We start from the raw sequence: 7,244 nt of genomic DNA, 5'->3' as shown, positions 1-7,244 counted from the left end.
TTTAGGTCAGGTACTTACCTGGTCCACTAGGTTAAAGTTCTTGAGAAGAGGGGAGTTAACAGTACTTTGTTCTCTTAGCTATTCATAAAGGCACGTAATAAATTTATTGTAATTAGACCTTCGGGACTTATAAAGATACACATAAGCAAGCATCAGGCTGTTGTTATCAAGAAATTGTATTTCACTTCTGATTTCCATTTAGAAATTTGCACAATTACATTATTTCTCCTTATTTAACAGAGATAAAAATCATTCACTCTTTTCAGGGATATGCAATGCCAATTAGATTGAGTATGATGTACTGTTAGACTTAGTTTATAGAGAATGAGAAATATTAAAATCAAATAGCATATGAATATATTGTTTCTCGTGTCACAAGAAGAACCTAGAACTTAACACATCAACTCAGGCAAAGCCAAGACTGCTTGACTGAGGATAAAGGTTTCCTGAACAACAGAAAGGTCTCCTGTAATGTGAACGAATTAATTATTTTCTTATTAATAATACTGCTATTTGAGTGAATAGGAATTTGTGAATCATAGCCATTCTTTTGGCATACTGTGATTATCCTTCTTTCATCAATCTATGAATAACATAGAAATTCCTACTTCTTGAGCCAAAAATAAACAAGTAAACACAAATAAATAGATTGATGCATTTGTTTCTAAATTGTGCGGAATGTTCATTTTCAGAAATATTAGTAACACCTCCCTGTTATATATGTGTTCCATAAATATCATTATTCATGTTGTTTAATATGTCTGTGGAGTATTTCTATATACACAAGTAAGTTATGCCATATAAGAAACTGAATAGAATTAAAAATTTTCCCTGTTGAATTGCTACTGAGGCTACTGATACTATGCCCTCTTGCATTTGTCATAAAATTCCATTGTGTTTGGATGATACATTTCTGAACTAGGAATATTTTCTCAGATGTAGAGTGCAAGAGATTGAACAGAATAGAAGCCAAATCATCGATTTTTTAATGTATGTTGTGTTTTACCCACTTCTTAGTCTATACATGGATAAATAAATAGGAGGTTATGTCAAAATAAACTCACAAAAGAATTTCAGAAGAACAAGCAGTCAGTGAAACTTTGAATACTTTAATTAAGTGTTCAGGTGCTAGCAGTATGTTAACAGTTCTTGAGAATGGCCTGGAGAACTGAAGATTAATTCATACTTTGTTATACCTTCCTCATCCACATTCAGGAGCTAAAATAAAGACATTTTGAATGGGTCTCCAGCCACAGGTTGGGAAGCATTGCCTGAATTCTACATATGGTACTGCTGTATGTTGATCTGAGGTGTTTCTTTCTCTGGTTCCCTTGCATAGAACTCTTTCTTGTTAAAGTTATAATGAATATGGAAGTTAAAATATAAATAGGATTTAATCAATGTAGCTCTACAGTTTCCTGAAGACAAAAAAAAAAAAGTAGAAAAATAGACCAAATAGAAAAATAAACCAAACAAACCAAGATGGGATTTTAGGATGCAAACTGCCAAATCAACTTCTGGAAGAATTTACTTTTTAGTTCTGGATTGTTTTGGGGTTTTTGTTTGTTTGTTTGTTTAGGGGAAAGAAAAGAGAAAGAAAAATGCCAATAGAAACAAAGAGCTTTTCAAAACTCAAGGAAAAAGAAAACATCTTAAATCCCATGCCAAACTTTTACGTAGAGCAAGTTACCATGCTGCTGTCTTAGATGGAATGGGAACACAGACAGAACTTTCACCATATGACTGCTGTAGTTAGATAGGTCTATAGTGAACTGAATTAATGAAGGCTGACACTTTCCAAGTTTTTCTGCTGAGAAAATGCCACGGCAGCAAACACAGACACCTCAACAAAATTCCACAAAAATCTGCATTAGGAGTGAACAGAGACCATTTGTCATTTTTGCAAATTCAGCATCAGATGAATCTCTACTATCACAGTGAAAATTTCCAGTTGACCTGCTACTGCAAAACAGACATTTCATGGATATTGTAAGTTACCACCACACATGGAAGTTGATGCTTATCTTTTTTTTTTTTTTCCCAGAGTTGCAAATTGTATGTGTTTTCTTCTTTGCTTTTGCAAAGGCTTGGTTTCAAATATGGCCAGAAAAAATCCTCATAAACAACATACTATTTGTTTGAATTGTAAATCAGATATTACTGAATGAACACCTGTAAACTATTCAGAACTATTTTTAGACTGTCAAAAAAGATTTATCTGAGAACAAATTATTTTGACAAAAAACCTAAGTTTTTCATTGTTCTGAATTTAGAATTTAAAACTTTGGATCAATTTTTACACTAAAGCAAATGTTTATCTTATGTCATTTTCTTGCTGCATTAGTGTAATTGTTTCCACTGTGAAGTTTCATTATGCATATTAGCTCTTGGTCTGCACTGGGGTATTAAGGAAATAAATAACCCTATATTTTGACTTTTTCATGCGCATTGCACACGGAAATAATATAACATCTTGGATCTACTATGCAAAGACTTTGAAGAATATGTGTTAAGTACAGACAATGCTTTTTTTTTCTCTCCGTTTCTCTGTATAAGTTTCAGGAAACAAGTCGAAGAACAGGAAAGGATTGTTTATACAGGAAAATGTAGAAAATAAAGAATGACAGCAATAAGCACACTAAATAAAATAGCATATAACAGCTTTCCAAATGAAAATTCTGCTGAGATCTTCCTGTAGATGCAGTGAATATCTTCTTTAACTCAGAGATATGTTATAACTAAATTCTAAGGGTCCAAACACATATGACTCAAAGTACTGCTGCATACTTTTAATACTGAGACTAAAGTCACTGAAATCAGTAATTGATCCTTTTTATTGTATCTTCTTATAATCACTGAGGAATGGAATGATGAAGCTGATTGCAACATCCTCTGCAGTCACCATTTCTTTATATTTGAGAAGCTTGGAGAATTATTCTCTCAGTGATGATGACGAAACATCTATCCACTAGCTCATGCTTACAAAAGCTAGTCCTATTTTCTATCTCATTAAGCCAGTGAGGTAAGCTTAAAATGTACAGTACATTCAGAGAGCGGGAAGCGATAGGAGAGGCTGAAAGGAACTTCAGTAATGTGCATTTTACCACCACCATCCAGAGTAAGACAATGACCTTATTGTCATGGGAAAATTCCGCACATTCTTCTGTGATACTAGATACGCTGCATGGCAAAGGAAGGACATTTACTATGTGTGTAATTTTTTAATTGTTAACATAAGTCAAATTGCCAGCCTTAATTACCAGAAAATTTTTCACTGATCAGGAATCTTGATTTTCTTTCCTTTTCACGTATTCAGCCAGTAACTGGAATTCTCTACTGCAATCCCCTAATTATATCTCCTTCCACTTTTTATCCTAGTTATTTGCTTAGCCTGAGATCATCTGGGTGATTCATTTAGAACAACATTCTCAATTTAAACTTGAATATTCTTTTAGCGCTTATGATAGACTTTAGACTAATGGCTAAACAGTTATTGTTTCCAGATGTTTTTCCTTTCTACCTACATCCAGGTACTGCTCAGCTGTGTTTGAAGTCAAGCAATCTATTCACACATACAAAGCAGAAAAAGTAAAAAAAAAAAATCCAGATTGAAAAATGTTCCATGCAGCTGAGCTGTAGACTCATAAATTCCTCACTCTGATGTTTACATACCTCTGAATGGCTTCAATTGCTACCAGCTAGGGGCCTGGGTGTTCTGCTTGCCACATAGAAATCTGAAACCCGTAACAATTTTGTAAACAATAGTCTCTAACCAAGAACATATGTTCACCAGGCCACTATGTAAGGCATTAAATATCTAGGGAATATAAAGGAGGGGAAAAGGGGGAGAAGGAGAAAGAGAGCAACACTGAACGTTTTGTTAAATGAAGTAGAATTGTCAGTTAAAGATCATTATTATTGTTCTACTTCAGAAGATTTTTCACCCTCAGTGTTTTACCTAAAATAAACTTTCATTTTTGTGTCTATCTGTAGCTATCCTCTATGAAATATTTATACTAAACAAACAAGCACTATAAAACATTCACATTTGCCTTTCCTGCTGTTTACCCAATTTACTCACTTTTTGCCCAATGCACTTTGAAGCTTACAAGGCAATGTGTCACAAGGTAGGACATAAAATCTCCTCCTCCTCGCTACGTATAAATTAGAATCCAAAACCAATGTTGAAACTCATTTTCCAGTCTTATTAACCAGTGAAAGTTTCCTTCCCCACAGCTTAAACTATCTCCATCTATTAGGATTCCATAATTTCCCTTGAGAAACTATTCTCCAATCTAATAGAATCCACCATGAGGAAATTCCTCTGATATAATTGAGCCCACATTTGCTTAATATGCATTCTTTAGCTTGAAAAATGAATATATTTGATTGTTGATTGTGGGAGGGGGGAGTTAATCCTGTGGCTACGTCATGCTTTCAGATTGCAAACCAAGTTCATCTCAAAAAGTGGAGAACTGATCACAAAGCATGGTGTCTTTTATTGGTGAATTATGATGCAATGCCTTGAACTTCTATGGCTTCCTTTGTTATTATTTTAAAACTCTGTTGGCTTCTCTCCTCAGGAAGGGAGCTCCCATAGAATCTCTGTGGCTTTGGTAGGATGATTATATCTGAGAAATGCTGAGGTGATTTGACTCATTTTATCCTTCTATCACTGCTGCCTGAGTGACATTATGGGTATTTGACTGTTTTCATGACTTAAACTATTAACTGAATTTGACCATAGTTGAGTGTATTTAAATGGGGAATGCAAATACAGAGCTCTGAATAATGCATGTTCAAGAGGATAGGTTAGCTGTAAAAATCAGACTAGCTAATACTGTATTGTAAAGAAAGAGTCAAGATCACTACCCAAAATACTCACAATTTTACCCCATTCTGTACTTCAGATATGCTTTTCAAATTGATTATGCACAAATGCCTAAAAAACTTCTATTCAGCGTCTGAAGTGTAACTGTAGGAATCATTCTTACTGAAAAGATACACATATCTACCCAGAAGCACATTTGCAAAAGTAAGTTCTAAGAGCATACATATTGAAATCAGTCTCAGCTGTTCAGCTGGACAAAAGTGAAATTCAGAAGGAAACAAAAGCAGAAAAAGAAATTGATAGCTGTATTTTTTTTCCTGTGGCTTTAGTTGGATACGATCGGTCTTGCTTATATCACAAGTTCTTCAAGTTCTATCAGTTTTATCACTTGGACTCTCTCACTGTCTTCATCAGCAAAATTGTACTCTTCTGCTGACCCATGAGGCTTGCTCTGCCTCACTATGTACTGCAAATTTCAGATATACGTTGATGGACTTCTAACACCTGATGGCTCTTAATGAATGTGTCTTGAGAAATACTTTGTGGAAGCTATTTCAAGAGGAGTTAAGCAAGAAAGAAAGGAATGTAGATTCAAGAAAGAGTAGGAAGACAGAGAACTTACAGAAATAAGAGAAATTGTAGTCTTATCTTCTCCACAGTAGCTTCTTCAAAGAAACATCTGAAAAGAAAATTTGCTAAAAATACTACTGACAGTCAGCAAAGAAACCTGCTGTGTACATTATTCTGAACTCCAAAAGCAATAAAAACTTGCCTCTTTTGTTTCCTCCATGGGTTCTTTGTTTGAACACTCTCATAGACTGACACCACCATATCGCTCTTCCAAAAACTTCACAGTAACACTTGGAAGCACCACATTCAGGTTTATCTTTGTACTAAACAATGACAGTACTTACATTGGAAACCCTTGACGATACATTAGTTTCTCCACACCTGTTGTAATGTGTATGCCATTAATGATACACTATTTCAATGGAAAAAAAAAAAATCTTATGAAATGGGAATGAAGACTCATAAGTTGAATTATTTGAAATAAATAACTATGGGAAAAAGCTGAATTAGCTAAAATAAAACACAGATCAAATCAGGAATACAACTCTCTATGGACAACTAAGATCAACCTGTCTTGTTTCCCGTGGTTGTAATAGTTAGTTAATACAGAACAGTCTATATGACATGTATTTCATTATGCCACTATGCATCACATGCAAAAAAAAATATGTTCTCCAGAACACTTTTATGAACTTCAGATAAATAATAAAAGATCAAACCCCATGGCTATATTGTCATGAAATTACAATGAAGGTGTGATCTTTTAGCATTTGTCAACTAATACTATCAATGTCATTCCTAAATTTCAACACAGGCAGGTTTTTCGGGGGAAGTTCCTAGATGATTTTTTATCTTGTATATGAAAGCTAAAGAAGAAATAGTTTTGTAAGCCATTCACCTTAGAGAAAATGCCTTCCTAAAATCAAATTTGATGATTAAAATAGTTAGAAATTTGAAAGCAAGATTCACTCAGCTGACTTACAATTTAGTCCACAAGCAGAATTTAGTACACATTTTCCATTTCTCTTGTCTCTATATTGCAAAATAATGCTTTCTCTGTCCACTTTGCAAAAAGACAGATAATCTTAAATTACATGACTGAATCATCCTGTGTATATCACATGCACAATGTTTGATCTGTGGTTTGTCTTTTAATATGTCTACTACTCAGTATTCTTACACAGAGATGAATAATATTTCTATTTATTCTCATTGTCAGGAAAATATCCACTGGATGGATATTTTATTTACAACATCCTATAATACTTAATTCATCTGAAGTTTCCATGTGCTACTGTGATATTGAGTAATTTAACATAAATTGTTTAGATGTGTAAGTTCAAATATTTTCTTTTTTTTCAAATATGTATATGGCTTGTTATACACAATCACTTAAGTTTATGTGGAAAGTAAATAAAAAACTAAGCCTGTAGTGTAATTTCAGATGACTTTATCATGTCTTAATATATCTAGCATCAACTTGTATACTGCTGAACATACTTAAGCAATTGGAAACTTAGCAATGCTCAGAAATAGCATAATTTTGCTCTTTGATCAAGCCTTGAAGGAGCAAGTATAAATTGACTGATGTCACTTTAAAGGCCCACTGAACAGTCAACAGTCAATATTATGTAGTATTCCTTGGTAACATGGGTTGTGGTTTTGTTAGTGAGGGGGGGCCTAAGGTGGAAGCTTCTGTAGGAAACTGCTAGAAGTTGCTCCCCTTTGTTCAGTGGACTCGGCCAGGCCTAGGGCAGACCCGCTGGAACGAGAAGAGGGAAGTTAAGATTGTTGTCTGAAAAGGATATCTATAGACTACTGATTATTTTTCTCTTTTTCTTTT

Source organism: Chlamydotis macqueenii, chromosome 5 (genome assembly GCF_036417535.1).
Source record: "Chlamydotis macqueenii isolate bChlMac1 chromosome 5, bChlMac1.mat, whole genome shotgun sequence".
NCBI classification, from domain to species: Eukaryota; Metazoa; Chordata; class Aves; order Otidiformes; family Otididae; genus Chlamydotis; species Chlamydotis macqueenii.
Note: the sequence above shows the minus strand (reverse complement) of the source record.